The sequence below is a fragment of the Cryptomeria japonica genome, chromosome 3 (genome assembly GCF_030272615.1).
Source record: "Cryptomeria japonica chromosome 3, Sugi_1.0, whole genome shotgun sequence".
Lineage (NCBI taxonomy): Eukaryota > Viridiplantae > Streptophyta > Pinopsida > Cupressales > Cupressaceae > Cryptomeria > Cryptomeria japonica.
In genome coordinates, this window is record NC_081407.1 from 803678278 (window position 1) to 803699211 (window position 20934).

Consider the following 20934-nt stretch of genomic DNA (forward strand, 5'->3'; position numbering starts at 1 on the left):
CTACCGGCTGGTAGTCTCAGCTCTAGGGTTTCCGGTTTGGCAATCCATCTTGTGCGATGCAACCGAAGACATGCTGTGATGAGTTAGCTAAGAGATGTGAATGAGATCGAGGTACCATGTCAGTTCTATGCACGTGAAGGATTTCCTTGAGGATCTTGCATGTGAAGATTGATTGCATTAAATGTCTACCTCAGGAATTATCATTCTTCTTAGCGGTATGAGAAGAGAGCATGGTGGGTTACTGATTCCCATATGCGGTGAAGAATGAATGATGCAGATTGTCTTGTGATCTGTTTAAGATTGTATTGCTCTATGCAAAGTGTTTGGACGATCAGGATTGGACCGCTTGTATTGTAAACCTAAATGCTTAGGGTTTAGGGTTTATGCTACCGACCTAATTGTTGTCTATAAGGTCAATGATGTTTGTTATTGTTTGTTGTTGGCAAATGTTGTGTGTGTATCCGAGTGATGAGATACTTGCCAGACCAATTAGAGAAAATGTGTAAGTGTGTGATTGGAGAAGAGAGGAAATGAAAAGGATCTGCCTTGGCATGTAGTGCTATTATCAGATCAGAGTTTTACCTATTGTCTTCTAACCATTTCAATAGTTGGAAAATCCCTTTATCGGGTAGCTTTAACAGGCTTATTGTAAATCCTTTAACCAGGTGACTCAAGATCATTGAGTTCTTCAAATCCTCTAGCAAGGTAACCTTTAATAGGGTATATAAAAGAAGGCTTCAACCTTTAATAGGGTATATAACCATCCCTTAACCAGGTGTTCTTTAACAGGATCGGTTCCTAACAGAACCTTATTGTAAATTCTTTAATCGGACTAGGCTCCTAATAGAGCGAGCTTCAAAAGAGTTCAAAACAAGCTTGTGGGTATTCATCCCCATTGTGGTTTTTCCCATTTGGGTTTCCATGTGAAAAATATGTGTCATGAGATGTGCATTTTTTATGTGATGATTAAGTATTCTGTGTTTAAGTGATTATGCGTGCACAACTAATAGGTTATGGTATTACTAGTATACCACATGCATATGTTTATGGGTGAAGTTGTTATGAAGTATCGAATGCATTTGAAGTGATTAGACTTATCAATTTATGTTGTCTGAAGTCTTACTGTGTTTAACCAGTATTGCCATGGTTAAGTTCAGTGATGAAGACAACCAGTTGGTATTGTTTTAACTTGATAAATTGTTGAGAAATTTTTTGTCTGTACTGATTCACCCCCCTCTCTCAGTACTGATTAGGGTATTTGCTATTCATTATTATTCATCAACACTATGTGTAAGGAATTTTAGTTAGGGAAGCAAACAAAGAGACGTTTAAAGAACAAGGAGTATTCTATGTCATATTCATTGGAGATAATTTATACAGACTTGTGTGGCCCTACAAGGACAAGTAGACTTTATGATGAAAGGTATTTTTAGTTACTCATTGATGATTATTCTAGAGTGACATGGGTTACATTTTTGAGAGAAAAATTTGAAGCTTTTGAAAGATTTAAAGTTTTCAAGTCAATGGTAGAAAATCAAGTTGATGCTACAATCAAGTGTTTGAGATCTGATAGAGGTCAAAAATTTACTTCAAATGAATTTGACATTTTTTGTGAGAAATATGGTATTAGGGGACATATTTCTTCTCTGATAACTCCTCAATAAAATGGTGTAGTAGAAAAGAAGAATAGAACTATCATTGAGATGATCTTATCTATGATGAATGATGCTAACATGGCTTATGTGTACTAGAAGAAGCTATGCATACTGCTATTTATATTCTTAATAGGGTTTAAATAAGAATAAATCATACAAATAAACCTTATGAGCTATTATATGGAAGACCACGTACCGTGAAATATTTCAGAATCTTTGGTAGTAAGTGCTATATTAGAAGAGATGAGAATGACCTCATAAAGTTTGATTCAAGAGCAGATGAAGGAATATTCTTAGGATATGCTATGAATAGCAAAGCCTATCGATGTTACAATTAAAGATTAAACAAGATAGTGGAGAGTTAAAATGTGAAGGTATGTGAGGTATGGGATTAGACTACCTGGTGAATTTTTTCAAGAGATTGAATTTGAGATTATTCATGTTGTTGTAGAAGAAAAGACAAATTTGGAAGGAAACAATGATGTAGAAGAAGAAGATAAAGAAAAACTAGAGAAAGAAATCAAGAACACAAAATATGTGCAAATGAATAATTCATAAGATCAGATAATCATAGACAAGAACAAAGAAGTTCACACAAGAAGAAGTGTTATAGAGTTAAATGAATAAACTAATTGTTGTTTTCTTTCACTTATTGAACCTAAATCATATGAATAAGTGAGCAAAGAATAAAGTTGGGTTAAAGAAATGGAAGAAGAATTGAGTCAGATATAAAAGAATCCAACTTGGGAGCTAGTACGTAGACAAATGGATAAAAATGTGTTAGAAACTATGTGGGTGTTCTAGAGAAAACTAAATGAACAAGGACAAGTCACAAGAAACAAGGCAAGATTGGCATGCAAAGGCTATCCTTAGGTAGAAGGTATTTATTTTGAAGAAAATATTGCCCCTGTTGCTAGAATGGAAGCTATTGAATTGTTTCTTTATTTTTCTCCTTATAAGAACTTTATAGTATATCGGATGGATGTTAAGTCAACATTTTTGAATGGAGAACTAGAAGAAGAGGTATGCATTGAACAACCAGATGGATTTAGATTGTTAGATGATCCAGACATGGTTTGCAGATTAAACAAGACATTGTATGGAGTGAAACAAACATGTAGAGTGTGGTATGTGAGACTAGAAAGATATTTGTTACAACAAAATTTCAGTAAAGGTAATGTAGACAAAAATATCTATTTCAAGGTTGAATGCATTAACTTGTTGATTTCTATTGTTTATGTTGATAATATTATCTTTGGTGGAAGTGATGGATTGTGTAAAGAATTTGTAGAAGAGATTCAAAAAGAATTTGAGATGTCTATGTTTGAAGAGATGCCATTCTTTCTTGGTCTTCAAGTTACTTAGTGGAATGATGAAATCCTTATTTCTCAAGCTAAGTATGTTAAATATATGTTAAAGAAGTTTTATATGGAGAATTGTAAACCTATTACAACCCCTTTAGCTATTGGATGTGTTGTTCTCAAATTCTGATTGCTTTGTTTTCCCTACTCAAATCTTAGATCTCTGTCGCTTATGGAGAGAAACAACAGGAAACAGAACAAAAGACAACATATAACAAGGTTTATACAAAAAACTTCTACACTTCAAGCTTTCACCTAGATTAGGTGGGTTTACCCTTTGTGATTACTTTTCACAATTGTGATGGAAGATTACAGAGAAGACAAATACCAACCCCTACAAACCCTATCACTTTGAACATAACTGAACATGAAAGAAAGACTTGTAATCATTTTCATTGATCTCCAAGAAGCTTATAGATCCTAACAAAACTATACCAATGCCTTATCCCGGGCTTCAGAGTCACCTAAGACTAAATAAGAATTCTAAAATTGGAAATCCATATACATTTCATCATTCTGACTTCACTAAACTTACATATGCCTGACATAAATAAATTTTTATCTTTATGCTAAACCCAGTTATCAAATTCAAGTAGAATTACTGATTACTATTAGAGAAATTCTAAGTATATTTAATCTCCCTCCTTGAGAGAGAAACCTAAAAAGTCTCCATGAATTTGCCTTGCAAATCATTCAATTAAATAACCCTGGATTATCTAACTGAACCAGTAAATCAATTATGCATACAAGAAGACAACTAGAATTTAGGATCAGAATGCCTTGATCTGTATATTTATATCCATCATCGAATCTACATTAACTCAGAATGATCTTTCAAAACTAGAAAGAAAAAACCCCCAAATATATTTTGCTAGAGCTTTTTTACAAAAATCTTGTGATGATAAAAAATGAAAAGAAATTGGGACCAAGAAGAAGAGGGAAAAGATTAGGTCTGCAATCGAAATTGCCAAATGTCTCTTTGCCAACTGAATTTCAATCCCTTTCTCTTTCCCATGTAAACTGCTCTCAAAATATCTGATCTTTGTTGAAAAAAACTTCATAACTACATTCCTCATCTCGAGAGCTTTCCAGTGATATATGATACTTCATATTTTGGCCAAAAATAAGCCTCTAAGAGAATTAATCACTCATGTGTGCACAATCATTTAAATTTTTCAATTTTCTATATAGTCTCAACTATATATTTAATCTGATTTTAACTTTCATTTTTGGCTCTAATTTTGGCCTGTTGCCCTACCACGTGGCAGTCTTTGATTGGTCGATGGGGTCCATTGGGCACCATCTGGGATGACACCTCATTACTCCACCACGTGTCCGCCACCAAGCTGCTTGCTCATTGACAAGTCATCACCATGTGTCTACCATCTGTGCGCCACCTATGCACCACCTATGTGCCACTAGGACGGGACCCACCTGCAAGACCACCAACTGGACTTGCCACTAGGCTTTCGCCATTTCGCAATGGCTAACCAGCGAGCATCTTTGGTCTCCGAAATCGCACGAGCTATTGGATCTTCCCCAAGATGCGCGATCTTTAACTCCTTTCTCTAAGCCTGGGCTTTTTGCTATTTCACAAACCTTAACTGGCAATCGTCTTTCTTTTGCGAATCCATGTGCACCATTTGATCTCCTCAACATGCTTGCTAGTTAATCTTCTCTTCCTCTGCAAAATTCACCTGCCTCGAGATCCATGCATGCATGGGGTCCACCTGTCGCCACTCAATCAGCCTCTTCGGTCACCTTGGGATCCATGCTGACGCGCGTGGGGTCCACCTTGGATGCCCTTAGCATCTTGCATCAAAAGCCTTTAAGCTTTGACATATTACTTGTGTGTAACTTTAGTTATAAATATCAAAAATCTCCAATCCCCAATCAATGTGGGATAATTCTTTTTGCTTGGAACTACACGTTTTTTTGAGTGGCTGCTAATGGTGCCTTGCCTAGGGGTTTCAATGCTACAACCACATAGAGGGAAAACACCTCACGACAGGGAGAAATGGCCTCATGCCATGGGAAAGAGGAGACTGGCTTCAACACCAATTGCATTAGTTTGGAATCTCTTTTACATATTTTTCCACCATAGCTCACGGCAAGGGGAAAGCTTTATACTTGGTTTGCATCAAGGATTTCATGTGCCCTCCTTATCCATACCATGCAACACTTGCATACACCCACCATTTGTATTTGATTACTATTTTTTGATGATGCCTTACTCACCAACCACGCAAAAGGGGTTTTGTTTTCTTAACTCCAGCAAATGCCCTTTACAACGTACATGGGAGGGTTGGGCTTTAAGCCTGATGCTTGCATTAGCTTGATGCTTTAACCTTCCCTCCAAACACCACTCCACGCTAAAGACTATGAGGACTTGGCTAGGCATTATGCATGCCAATGCATTTCCTTAAAGTTTCAAATGCCTTAATCATGCCACAGACAAGGAGGATCTACCAATGCATTTGGCTTGAAATTTCTCTGTTTCAACTTTCAACACAAAGGATGTTGGCAAAGCCACGTGGAGGAGGCTTTATACCAGCCAATGCATATTACTTAAGAGTTTATAAAGCTCTTTCAACATTTGCCAAACTTCAACGTTGCCTTCCAAACTGCCACGCAGGGAGAGGAACTTGCTAAGTTTCATTGCTTCTCCTCCACCACGCACACTTGCAGTCAAAACCACATAGAGACCCACGCAGAAGGAAATATGGACTACTGTTTGGATTTACCAGAAATTTGAAAGGTTTGAAACTAAATTTCAATGCCAAAGGACATTGATACACAACAGGGAACACTTGAGAGGCACAATGCAATTCTTCTAGAGTTTAATTGGCCTCTAAACTGCTACGCCATTAAGGAAAAAAATAAACAAAAGATGGAAAATTTTCCTTAACACCTGACCAATGGGATTAGCTGAAAACTTCAATGGGTCTTACCCATTCCATACCACTGTTCTCTGTCAAGTTGTTTGTTATAGCATATTAAGGATCAAGGTAACCAAATGTATCCATCGACATGAGTTACTTCACCAGACAACCCCTCCCTTGAAAAAAACCAAAATCTGCTAATTTCGCTTCTACTTTTCACTTAATAATATAATTGGTAAATTTGACATCTTTCTGAATTATTCGAGGTTTGCAACTAGTATGAAAGATACACATCCATCAGCCCATAAATGGCAAGTACACTAAATTTGCCTCTCACCACCCTACTAGTGAATTACAGTCGAGCTGACATTGATATGCATATATTGCCAGGAAAAAAAAACATTTCGCCATTAAAATTGATGCATAGGCATGAGCCAGGTCGGGCCCCCAAAGCGGGTTCGACTAAATTTTTTTTTCATTTTCATGCAATTGACCCTTGAAATGCTTTAGGAACCTTAAACACACCTCTGGAAATGATCGGCATCATTTTCGGATCATCAGACTGAGTTTTGCAACCTTCAGGCAATTACGCCACATTTTCGCATTTAATCGCGAAGACCTATTTTTCAAGCCAGTCAAAACACCTTTCTGGACCTTGCCATCTGACAGGCGTGTACTCTAATATACAAGGATGAACTTTGCCAAGTGGTTTTTCAAGACGAATCCTGAGAAAAGATATATTAATTTCCGAAAATGACCAACTGGCTTTGTCGACACTACGGACCTGATGAAGTCAATGTTCTGGCAACACATGATGCCTTTCTCAAAAATATCAAATGACCTCCGTAGACCCTCAAATTTAAAACATAGGTACCTTGAAGTACATATTAAATCTTTGAATTCTTAGTTTGATCAAAAGTATGACTGGGTGCAAATGGTACGCTCATGAAAATAGCCACAATCTACTGATATAGCAATGAAAGTGCGGAAGACTGAAAACGATGGCTCAATGAACCCTTTTGAAAGAAACGGATTGGTAGGAGCCTGAAAATAGAAACATAGCTTGACATTTATACCAATCATGGCCCGGAACAAACATTCTGGCATAAAACTCAGTGAAGCAACTTTTACACTTATGCGAAACAGGGCTCTGACTAGGCGCTGAAACAGGGACTTGTCAAAACATACAAAGTGCAAACAATTTGAGCTTGGAAAACTGAGCAAATGAATTCATGAAGACTTGAAATTTTGCATGTTGACTCAAATTTATGCATGAAATTCAATCCATTTTGAAATTATTCATGACAATCAACAGGGCAAAAGATGTAATCACTCAAAGTAGGCTACTCAATAAAATCTGTATTTGTGCCTAAAATGCACTTTCAACTCACCCCTCGAAATGGGTACCTGGTAAACTTATCCAAACTAAATTATGAAAGCTGCACATCATTGCATAGGCCAAATGAAAGGCGCGGGACATGTTTCCAAGCCTTACCCTCTGAAAAATCAACTGGCTCCATTTTGCCCTCTCTCTAACTAGGCCATTCAAACTGACTCATTTGGAAATGCAAAACAAAAATTTGAATTGGGCCTCAAAACTTGACTCAAATTTAATGAGTCCCAATAGGATGTAAGTTAGGAAAATATGATACATCTTTGGATGTTGATCAGAAGAAGTAAATATCTATGATTGAAGCATAGTTATATTTTACCACTTCTAGACTAGATATTATACAAGTTGTATATGTTGGCATATTGGCATAACTGTTGATGATATTGATGAACCGGTATAAGGATTGTTGGTGATGATATAATTGAGATGTTGTTTGATGACTTGATGATCAGTTTGTGTTGTCATTGATGGAAACTATGGTCAACTATGGTTTTATTGTTCTATCATGTTATCTAAGTTGTCTATGATTGACCGGAAAGCTATGGAATGGATTTGACAGTTAACTGGCAAATAGGACTCTAACCAGTAAATGTGAAACTATGTTATACTTAAGTAATTGCATCACGAGATTGATTAAGAATTTGGTGTTGTGGTTTGGAATATGTGTTTGTGACATTGTAATGAGGTTGTGATCAGAACCACATCATGTTTTGGCTACTGGAAGTCATGTTTGAGATTGACTGGTATATTTTTTGTAGGGTTTAAGAATCGGTATTCGAATCTTATAACCGGTAATGATTTTGAGTTCGGAAGTTACATTACGTTGGTGAGATGGCGATGAGGTGGTTGAATCCACATGAATTTTTTAAATGATGTTTTGGTGTGATCAAAGATGGAATTTCTTGAGAAGCTGCGAAGTGTTTAGTAGAATGAGCTAAGGGTTTGAAAGTGTATCAGATTAAGGTGCAGTGATTATTCAACAACTGTAATTGATTTGTAATGTGTTTTAATGATCAATATGATGTTCTGTAATGATTTTTAAAGATCTGTGATGATCTATGATGTAAATATTAGGGTTTTGTAACCAACTAAGTTGTAAAGTCTATTTAGGGTAAGTTTGTGATGATTTACTATGTTGGTGATCAAGAAAAGTGTGTGGCCAAACCAGTGTGTGTCTGCAAGTGAGAAGCAGATTGGAGTATAAAAGGATATCTACAAGCAAGCAGAGTGTGCTATTTTTAGATCATACATCTATTGTTCCCTAAAAGTTGTAGTAGACTCAAAATCCATTAACTGGGTAGGTCCTGACAGGCCTAATTGTATAAATCCCTTAACCAGGTGAATCATTTATTGGGTTCTAAATATTTTCACAAGGTTACTCCTAACAGAGTAAAGATCCTAACAGGATTGAGGTAAATCCCTTAATCGGGGGACTCCTAACAGGGTCTGCTCCTAACTAGGCTAGGCTCCTAACAGGTCACATTTCAAAAGAGTGCAAAAATCTTGTGGGTACCAATTCCCACCGTTGCTTTTCCCATTTGTGTTTCCATGTGAAAATCCTAGTGTTCATGTGTTGATTGATTTCTTTTGTGCTGAGTTGATATCTTTCTATTGCATATCCTTTGAAGAGCAATTTGATAAATCTGATTAGTAGTACAATTTCAGTTATTAATGGTACTATTTGTGAGTCGTTTTGAAAGAAGTCTTGGGTGATTGTTAAAGTTTTAAAGTTTATTATAATTACTGATTCACCCCCCCTCTCAATAATTACAAAATTCTCACAAATAACAATTGGTATCAGAGTGTTGGTCCTCTGTATGTAGAAGCTTTACCGCTTGAGGAAAAGGCCTGGAGAAAGATGATGAAGAAAGAGGGTTCAAAGTTTACTAAGGACAAATACACAATATGGAAAGACATAATGATGATTTATATCAAAGATATGGGTTCTTAGTTTTGGAAACATGTGAGTACTAAATATGTACCCCTTATCGGTCCTTTGACTCCCGATCAACTTAAGGAGCAACATGATAATAATTAAGCACTAGAAGCTATTGTAAGTGCACTGTCTGATACTCAATACATTGATGTACATGGATTAGAAACTGCAATTTAAGTTTGGGAGAAATTAGAACTAATCTATGGTGGTGACAAACATGTTCAAAAAGCTAAGGAAGAAAGTCTTAGAGATAAATTTGATGACATGAGAATGGTAGAAGGTGAGAATATAGCTCAGTATGGTCAAAGAATCAAAGAGGTTGTCGGTGGTATTAAAAGTGCTGAAGGAAAATATTGAAGATGACACTGTTGTAAGTAAGATGTTAAGAACTCTTTTACCTACCTATGCTATAAGAGTTTTTGCTATTCAAGAGTTAAGGTTAGTAAGTAGTGATAAAGTCATTGTTGATTTTCTTATTGGTAAACTGAATGCATTTGAATTAAATAGTTTTGATAATAGTGTTCCTAAGTCATCTGAATCAGATTTTAAGGCATCTGTTACCGGTACATTGGTGCGAAAAGGGAAAGATGTATCTCATAGTTATTGATGCTCTGCAAAAAGGATTAGAAAATCTGTTTGATGGCAACACACACAAGAGCACAAGAAACAAATGTTAGTGTTAGCAACAAAAGATTATCCTAAATAGGCATATCAAGAGAGATATTAAGCATGAAATAGAAAGCATATAAACATAAAATGAAATAGCTAATCAAGATGCTCATAGTTGCTCCTCCCTTGTTCCTCTCCTCTCCAAGTCCCAAATGAGTGTAGCTCTTAGCAGCTTTTTGCACTATGGATGCTTATGGAGGATTGAGATTTAATACTAAGCTTCAAATATGAAATGAAAAGCTAAATACTATGCTAGAGTAGATAGTGATGCTATGAAAAAGCTCTATGCTAATGCCAGTATAACAACAATACTCTAAAATGCTTCTCCTTTTGCTTGAGGAGAAGGGTTCTATTTATAGAAGAAATAGGGAAATGAAGGGTTAAGATTGAGCAATCTTAACAAGGGTTAGGATTGAAAGTTGGGGATCCATGTGCACAATTGGCACCAATAAAATGGTGACAAGTTTCAACATAGGATTGGGTTGAGAGAAGAGGTTGGAGGCATTAAAGGCCTGAGAAGACCTCATGGTTATCTAGAAGGTAAGGGTCAAGTCTAAATTAAGATTACCCACTGGATTAGGAGTTAATGCAAGGATAAACCTTTGTGCAAATGATTAAGAGATAATCATGGTCAAAGCATTAAAGGCTTGATGAGACCCTTGGGTTGGGTAGAGGTTGAGTCAAAACAAATGTTTTAACCATGTGGGAGGGTTTGAGGTAACCATTAATGGTTATTGGAGACTTTGGGGATTAAGCGGTTGAAGGTTGAAAGCCTTCAATGGTTATCAAAGACTTTGAGCCATTTAGTGGTTGAAGGTTGGAAGCTTTCAAAGGTTATCCAAGACTTTGAGGGTTAATTTGTTGAACACACAAAGCATTAATTGCTTTTCAAAGACTTTGGAGTCTTTGAGAAGTGACTCCAATTTGCTTAGGAATGTGACAATATTTAGGGGATGGATTAGGCTAATTAGGAAGGGTTTAGAAGAATCTAGAAGGGGTTTAGGCATACAAGTGGATTTTGTAGGAAAATGCAAGTGGGAGAAATTTTGGTATTTTCAATTAAAATAAAATCATTTATTTCAATTAAATGGTGTAATTTGCATTTGGATAAATATTCAAATAAATATTAATTTATTTAAATGAGAAAAATGAAGATAAAGCATTAAAATGCTTGAAGACTTTGAGGGAAACCATTAAAGGCTTGAAGACTTTAAGGAAAACCATTAAAGTCTTAAGAAGATTATAGAAGGAAGCCATCAAGTTTGAAGACTTTAAAGCCATCAAGTTTGAATACTTTAAGGGAAACCATTAAAGGTTTCAAGTGGGTGAGGATAAATAGGATTTTAAATAAATAATTTATTTAAAATAGTTGTGCAACTTGCTTTTGTAGGAAAATACAAGTGGGTGGAGGATAAAGGTGATTTAAATAAATTATTTATTTAAAATAATTGTGCAACTTGCATTTGTAGGAAAATGCAAGTGGGTGGAGGATAAAGGTGATTTAAATAAATGTTAATTTATTTAAATGTGAGAGGTGGGATTTTGGGGGATTTAAATAAATATTAATTTATTTAAATGTGAGAGAATATTTAATTAAATAAATATGATTTATTTATTTAATTAATGGTCTGAATTTGGTTAAGTGAATTAAATCAAATAAATTGAATAATTTATTTAATTAATAGGAGAAGAGGGTTAAGATGAATTAATTAAATATTAATTTAATTAATTATTAATTGATGGTTAAATAATCAAATAAATACTAAGTATTCATTTAATTAAGTGGACAGATTTATGTGACTACATTTGCCCCTCTTTGAGACGGTGCGGTTTATCGCGTCGTTTCAAAGAAAGAAAAATAGGTGTGAAGAAATGCCCCATAAAATGTAAATTTAATGGGTGGTATGCCCCCTCGAGGGATGGGCCGATTTTTTTTTGAAAAATCGGGCGATCTCTCGAAAAAGAATGAAAAGCGAAGGGGAGGTAGAATAGAAGAAATTAGAACTAATGATGAAAGAATGGGAGAAAATGGAGTGAATATGAAGAAACAACAAGCCAGTGAGTACCCTGAGGTCATGCAAGAGATACATAGCAGATGTAGTGTGGGGTTTTGATTGATGCTATACAATTGATCAAAATTGGTTGGACAATCTGGTGCAATCAGTTGAATTGCCCCGGTCAAGTCAAAGCGTGACAGTTGATGTCAGTTGGTCGCTTGAACATGAGAAAGTCTGAGGAAGTGAATCAAAGTGACCTGATGGTGACTTAGACAATTGATGTAATTGTCCGATGAAGTCAAGGTATATGAAGCAAAATACTCGTTGAGACGTAGACAATTGATGTAATTGTTCGTTGGATTGTATTTGATTGGTTGATCAATTGATAGTGTGTGCATGTGATGGATGGCTGTGGGGAATCATGGCAGCCCCGTTGAGACTAGGTCATTATGATAAATGCCTGATGTAGTCTAGGATTGCCATAATCGATTACCTATTGAGACCCGAAGATACTTGATCAGATTATCTGTTGATAGTCTAGGTGTGTGTGAGTTGATGTATCTGTGTAGACAGAGTAACTGGCTTAATTTTTTTGGATGAGTGAGGATGGGAAGCGATGAAGGGATTAGGATGATGTTGATGATCAAGATAGGGAGGGTGAGGGGGGATTCGATGTTAGATAGAAGATATGGAGGACTAGGATCGAGTCCTATGGAAGAAGATGAGTAAAATAGAGTATGCATTATTATGACTATGTATGCATGATATGCAGCTATTATGAATGTATGGATGGGTGGAATGCAATGAAATGCAATATATACAGATGAGATGGAATGACGATCCATGGTGCTTTATTTTTCATCATTGAGCTTTAAATGTTGTAAGAAAATACAAGCAACTTGACATAAAAATTCAAGATGACCAGAGTATTTCTTACATGGACTTTATATAGCAAGTTAATACAAGCAACTTGATATAATGGATCAAGTTGACCTGAGTATTGCTTGCAGAACAGATAAGGATTATCTCCTTTCATGCATGACTTGGAACGTCCTCCTTGATCTTAGGCTGATCATATCCTGAGACAAGTGCATACCGTAATAAGAGATAAAAACCTTTATCTAGTTTGGATGAGCTAGGAGGAACCAAAGAAAGAGAATTGTACCTGCAAACAAACAATATATACATAAAGAATAAAGAATATGGATCCTTGGTAATGGTTCATGCTCATATGGTTGAGGTATACGATGTAGTCAGCAAGTCGTAATGATCTATGACTGCATTTTGCATAAGATCATGTAGCTTGGTGAACTTCCCACGTAGACACCATTAGTACATGCCCCAGTACTTCATCGGAAATAATGCGCAAACGATACAAAACAATGCTGCAAGATCCTGATACAGATAAACAAACGATTGTACTCACAAATCAACCAAGCATTTGATAGCTTAACATAATTTTCTTGTCAAAGAAAACGTCACTTTTGTCTTTGTTTTGGTAAGGAAGGATGCATCCTTGTTTTTAAAGACAGTTTCTGATTTGTTGGATGTGGATTGTGTGGTCGATTGATAAATGGTCATTGTGTGAGTACTGTGTTAATGTTGGCTTTGCATCTGCTTGAATGAATATGTACAAGGTGTTGCCATGTTTTGGTGTGATTTTCGATGGGTTTTTCGATGTTTTTGGATTTTGTGTAATAGTTTTTGAATGTTTTTGGATTTTGTGAGTCATTTTTGAATGTTTTTGGATTTTGCGAGACATTTTTGAATGTTTTTGTATTTTGCGAGACATTTTTGAATGTTTTTGTATTTTGCGAGACATTTTTGAATGTTTTTGGATTTTGCGAGACATTTTTGAATGTTTTTGTATTTTGCGAGACATTTTTGAATGTTTTTGTATTTTGCGAGACATTTTTGAATGTTTTTGCCAATGAATCACCAGTAATGTAGAATCCACTTCCATCATCTAGATTGTAAGGGCATTGCCCCCAAGTTGGACATGATTTATGAAAAAGCGGGATGCTAGATGCATGAAGTACTTTCTTGGATTACAGATAAAATAACAAGCCATGGTTAGATGGATGGATGTGTGTATGTATGAATGTGATCGCAACAAGCCTGAAAGATACTGGAGCCATAGCCCTTACGAGTGGCGCCTGTTTGCCAGGTTTTCACCATCGCACTTACCCAAGGTGCCACTGGAGTGGTTGTTCACCGTTTGGATGCATGATTTTTCTTTACTTTTTTTGAATGTTTTTATATTTTCTTCAGGACATTTTTCTAAATGTTTTTTGGTATTTTCTGATAGGCAGGGGAGCCTGATGCTCTGTACAGCTTGTGTGTAAAACCGTTTGAGGTGCATGCTGTTGATTGGATCTGCGAGCGGTTCTCCGTCTGATGTAGCCAACTGATATGCCCCGGACCCAAATACAGCAGTGACAACATATGGGCCTAGCCAATTTGATTCAAACTTGCCTTGATGTTCTCTGTTTGGTTGGTTGCGAGGATTCTCTCGAAGAACAAGATCACCTACCTCAAATGTACGAGGTCTAACTCGGTGATTGTAGCTTCTGCTCATGCGCTGCTGATAGGCTTTGAGGTGATTGTATGCAGCTTGTCGCTTCTCATCAAGTAACTCTAAGTCCTGAAGGCGTGAGAATCTGTATGCTTCATCATCGATGAGATTGTGTAAGGAAACCCTTAATGATGGTATCTCGACCTCAATAGGCAAGATAGCTTCTGCACCATAGACCAATGAATAAGGAGTTGCACCTGTAGGGGTCCGAATGCTAGTTCGATATGCCCATAGCGCTGGATTCAATTGAACATGCCAATCACGGCCGGCATCATTGACTGTCTTCTTTAGGATCCTCAATATGTTTTTATTGGATGCTTCGGCCTGACCATTGCCTTGTGGGTAATAGGGAGTGGAAAAGTGGTGTTGGATATGAAATTTCTCACAAAGCTCATGAACATCCTGATTTTTGAAAGGAAGACCGTTATCTGTGACAATGGACATGGGCACACCATACCGGCAGATGATGTAGTTGAGGATGAATGAGGCGATCTGCTTGCCGGTGACTTGGGTAAGTGGAACAGCTTCGATCCACTTGGTGAAATATTCGGTGGCGGTAATAATGAATTTATGGCCGTTGGATGAAGATGGATGAATCTTACCCACAAGGTCAAGGCCCCATTGACAAAAAGGCCATGGTGTTGTGATTGGTTGCAGTTCCTGTGCTGGTGCATGTATCAGGTCGCCGTGAACTTGACATTTCTTGCATTTTCTGACAAAGTAGTAGGAATCCTTTTCCATAGATGGCCAATAGTATCCAGCTCGCATGATCTTTTTGGCTAGTGATGGACCACTTGAGTGAGTCCCACAAATTCCTTCATGTACTTCTTCCAAAACCTTTGTTATCTCATCTTGTTCCAGACATCGAAGGAGAGTACCATCAAGACTACGTCGGTATAGGGTTTCGGCAATAATGGTATATCGAGCAGTTTGGCGAATGAAGGTTTTACGTTGGTTATTTGATTGGTTGGGAGGAAGGGTGTGATCACGGAGATAAGTGTAGAACTCACCATACCATGGGGATTCGGAACCGACAAGGCGACATATCATTTCAGATTCGGGGATATCATAAGCGGGAATCCAAAGTTGTTCTACCAAGAACTCGTAGCGTGTTGAATTCTGTGGAAGATCTAGTAGAGATGCGATGGTAGCCATGGCGTCAGCAGCTCGATTCTGATCTCTTGGTATCTGCTCAAAAGTGATAGTAGTAAATGATGTCTTTAGACTGTCCACCATTTGCTTGTATGGCATGAGTTTATCATCTTTGGTCTGATATTCATTAGTTGCTTGTCGAATGACCAGTTGTGAGTCGCCATATACTTGTAGTTCTTGTAATTTCCATTGTACGGCTAACCTGAGTCCTATGATCAAGGCCTCATACTCTGCTATGTTGTTTGTGCATGGAAATGTGAGCCTGTAAGACTTCGGGATGCTATCACCTTGAGGTGTGATAAATAGAATGCCTGCCCCCGAGCCGTGCCTAGTGTATGAACCATCAAAATATAGCTTCCATGGCTGTGCTTCTGTGATCATGAATATCTCTTCATCTGGAAAATTGGAAATGAGAGGATGATCGCCTATGAGGGGTGCATCGGCCAACTGATCTGCAATAACTTGCCCTTTGATAGCCTTACGGTCCACATACTCAATGTCAAATTCACTTAGAATCATCACCCATTTGGCCAAGCGGCCTGTCAATGCTGCTTTGCTGAGTAAGTACTTGAGTGGATCAATCTTTGTGATGAGTTGTACCTTGTGTGTCAACAGATAGTGCCGCAATTTAGTGGCTGCCAGGATTATTGCTAGGCAAGCTCGCTCAATAGGTGTGTAATTGAGTTCATAGCCAACCAGTGTACGAGAGATGTAGTATACAGCACACTCTTTTCCTTCTGCATTATGTTGTGCCAATAATACACCTAATGCTGTACTTGTCGCTGAGATATAAAGTAACAACGGTCTACTTGGATCTGGTGGCATCAACAATGGTGGATTCATGAGATAGTCTTTAAGCGTCTGAAATGCTTGTTGGCATCTGGCATCCCACTGAAAGCGGATGTTCTTGTGTAGCAAGTGTGTGAATGGGTGACACTTATCAGCCAATTGTGCAATGAATCTTCGGATGGATTGAAGCCGTCCTTGTAGTGTCCTTAGCTGACTGATATTCCTTGGAGGTGGCATGTCCATGATTGCCTTAACCTTTGCTGGATCGACCTCAATGCCTTTGCTTGAGACAATGTATCCTAGAAGTTTCCCGGAGGTCACTCCAAAGACACATTTCTTTGGGTTGAGTCGAACATGATATTGTTCCAGTCTATCAAAGATTTGATCTAAGATGTGGAGATGTCCTTCTCTAGTAAGTGATTTTGCTAGTAAGTCATCCACATAGTCTTCCATCATGGTATGCATCATGTCATGGAAGATGGTGGTCATTGCTCTTTGATAGGTTGCTCCTGCATTCTTTAGACCAAAAGGCATTACATTCCAGCAGTATGTGCCCCATGGACATGTGAAGGCTGTCTTATGTTGGTCCTCTGGTGCGATCTTTATTTGATTGTATCCCGAAAAGCCATCCATGAGTGAAAGCATGGCATGTCCTGCTGTCAAATCTACTATGATGTCGATATTTGGTAGAGGGAAGTCATCCTTAGGACATGCCTTATTCAGATCTCTGAAGTCTGTACAAATGCGGATGCCCCCTTTTGGTTTGCCAACTGGCATAATATTGGAGATCCATTCTGCATAATCAATTGGTCTAATGAAACCAACATCCAGGAGTTTCTTGAGTTCTGTTTTGACTAGCACGGCAATCTGAGGATGCATCTTACGAAGCTTCTGCTTGACAAGTTTGGCTCCTTTTGCTACTGTGAGATGATGCATGACTAAATCAGGATCAAGCCCAGGCATGTCTGCATATGACCATGCAAAGTTGATCTGACGCTGTTGGAAGAACTCTATAAATTGAGGTTGTTCCTCTGGAGTGAGAAGAGATGCCAGATGTATGATATGAGGGTTTTCAGGAGTCCCCACATTGTATTCTTTGGTCTCCTCAATGAGGATCGTTGATCGTTCCTGTTGTGTATTAGCAGGGAGAATGTCAAACCCTTCATCCTCAGGCGCCTCAGAGAGGTTTTCACCGTTGGATACGCTCTTTCTTTTTACTTTTGTTGGATCAAACAGTGCCACAGTGTGGTTTTCACTAGAAGATCCATGTTTTAATGTTATATTTTTGCAGCTGAAGGGTTTGGCATCCACCCCGAAGTATGCTGCGCTATTAAGTTCAATGGCGAATCCAGCTTTGTGATCCCCACTTGGTAGATTATCCCTTAATTCCAAAAAGTCAATGATAGCCTCATCGTTCTGGAAGAGGTCAAGACATGGGGGATTTGGTTGGTTCCATTCAATGAGTTCAGGGTGGATAATGGGCATTACTTCATCGATTAAGTTAAGTGCGTTAGAGGTATCAGTGAGGGTCAAGACAGTGTGGTGAAGGTCGTTGATGGTACTCTCCCTGTCAGAATCAGGCGTAGGATGAGACGTAGGGTCTGTGGAAGATGTTTCCAGCTCAGGTACCCAAGTGGTCTTTATCTGTGCTTCTCCGTAAACAGGAATGTCTTTGCGTGGCGGAGGTGGTGACGTGTCTTCCTCATCTGAAGTGTTAAGCTGTACAGAATCAAATTCCCACTCATGTGAGTCAGTCTCTGAATCACTTTCCAGCATCCGATTGCTATACCATACTGGGATGTCGCTGGAGTTGAATACTGCAGGTGTGATTGGTTTATGTACCTTTGAGGTGATCGGTGCTGCAGGAACTGTGATGGGGTTTAAAGGTTTTGTCACTAGAAGTATCGATAGTGTTGATTTAGTGGCTTCTATTGGAACGGCTAGTGCCATAGATGTTACTGCGGGTTCCAATGTAGTTGCTGCTACTATTGGTGTTATTGATGGGATTACTGGTGCGATTGGTGGTATGTTTGGCACTGGTGATGGTTGCGGTGGGGTTGTGAGCCTCGATGGGGCAGTGGAGATAGTGTTTGATGGTGCTTTGAGTATGAAAGGTGTCCTCTTTGCAGTAGGTGGGCAATATGGTTTGCTAGGTTTTCCTTTGAATCTGAGTTTAGGAAGGATCTCTTTTTCAAAACCTAGGCCTGTATTACCTTTGGGCTTGAACTCTGGCAGCAGCGGTTCATGTCGTCCTTGTTTGCAGGATCCCAAAGCACTCTGACCATCATATCCCATTCTTTGCATAATGAGGAGGCCTTTGCCATATTGTTCCGTAGGAAGTGTAACTTGCGGTTTGTCAGTGGTGATGGGATCTTTATAGATCCAGTCCACTAGGTCCTCATCTTGTGTTTCTTCCTCTTGACTCTTTCCAAGGATGAAAGGCGTTAAGGCATATGCTGGCGTGATTAGTCGTTGCTGGAGTAACTGCTGTGGTTTACCATGTGTTCTAGGAGAAGTGGGCATTTGTCCCACACAAAAGAGTTGACTTAAGTTATATTCCCTGGGACCTTCCTCTGCGACTTTCATCTTAAGCTTTTCTTGCTTGGGTATAGGGGTGTTCGAACTGGCAAGAGAGGTGGGATTTCCATATGATGTGGAGGAAATGGCTTCCCTATTATTAGGAACGGTAATCTCTGGTTGATGGCTGATATTATGGCAAAATGCAAAGGGATTTGCATCGCCCAGGATTGTGATCTCGACCCCGTTATGTGGGAACTTGATACATTGATGGTAGGTAGATGGAACAGCTTGCATGGCATGTATCCAAGGTCTCCCTAATAATAGATTATATGGCAGAGGAAGGTCCAGAACCTGACAAATTATGTGTTTTACCACAGGGCCCACTCGGATGGGTAGTACCACAGCTCCTTTGGATGAACGCTCTGCATCATCATAGGCCTTGATGGTGATCTTCTTGCGAGGATCCACTGATTCTAGTGCATATCCCAATGCTGTGACCAACTGTAGTGTACAAATGTTTAGGCCTGCTCCATTATCTATCAAGACTCGCTTGATCCTGTGTTGGTTGACAAATCCTTCAATGTGTAGCGAAGCGTTATGAGGTTGTTGGAAGGAAGAGTTGTCACTTTCGGAAAAAGTGAGACAAGGTGATGACTTTAGAGTTCCAACCATGGCTTGAAATTGGTCCGTGTTTAGGTTTGCAGGGACTGACGCCTCTTGGAGTGCGTGATCCAAGATTGTTTTATGAGAGGGTGACAGACGCAAAAGCTCCAAAATGGATATAAGTGCAGGGGTTTTGTCTAATTGTTCCATAAGATTGTATTGCTTCGGGACAGAGGTGGTGCCCTATGGAGGTGCCTTTATGGTAACTTTGCCGCGACGTGTAACAACATTGCAATTTGAGGTGGGATTTTTGAAGGTTATAGTTGCAATTTGTTCACTGGCATCATATAGGTGATTTACAGTGTAGTTATACGCAGCCTGCGTATAGTCAGTGGTATCGGTGCCTCGCCTGGAAGTGGAAGGACCCCTTTGATCTTGTGATGGAAGTGGATTCTTGAACATCAGGTGATCATTATTTGTCGTTTTTGGATCATGTCCTTCAATCTCAATTTCTCCTCGATCAATAAGATCTTGAATGAGATCTTTCAATCGGTGACAATTACTTGTCTTGTGTCCTCTTCCTTGATGGAACTCACAGTGTTCAGTATCTTTCCACCATGCTGGTTTGACTTGAGGCTCATAGTTTGATAGCTTAGGTAGAGTGACCAAATTTTGAGAGAGGAGTTGTCGCAACACTGTTTCAATGGGTTCCCCTAAGGGAGTGTAAGTGCGTTTTTGTTTTTGTGGACGAGGTCTTGGTTCATCTTGAGATGTGATGCGACCTTGATTAGGAGGACCATGTGTATTATTTTGAGGTGGAGGATTTTGTCCTGCAAACCGAACCATAGGTTGTGCATTTTGGACAGTCCTGGCATCCACAACTCCATCATTGACGATATTCTTATTCTTGTTCCAGAAGTTCGGTTTATCGCTATTGAAGCGCGAGCGAGGAGCATCTTTTGGTTCATTAAAGATTTTGATGAGTCCTTTTTTGATGAGTGCCCTTTCACATTTTATACCCTTGGTGATCATATCGTTAAAAGAATCTGTATCTTTGACATCCAGGTGAAATTCCATTTCTTCATTTAAGTTGGAAATGAAAATTTCCACTAGTTCTCGTTCAGGTAACTGAAGAGAACGTCTTCTAGACATTTGGTGCCATCGTTGCAGGAATACTGCGAATAATTCACCTGGTTTTTGTTTGGTGTTGCATAGATCAGCCATGGTGATGTCGCGTTCAATATTATAAGAGTAATGAGATAGGAACTTCTGGATGAGTTCCTCAAATGTTCTAATGCCACCTGGAAGTCGGGAAAACCATGATGTGGTTGTTCCTCCCAAGCTTTGGGGAAAAAGGCGCATTAGGTATGTGTCCTCATAAGCTACTTCAAGACAAGCAGAA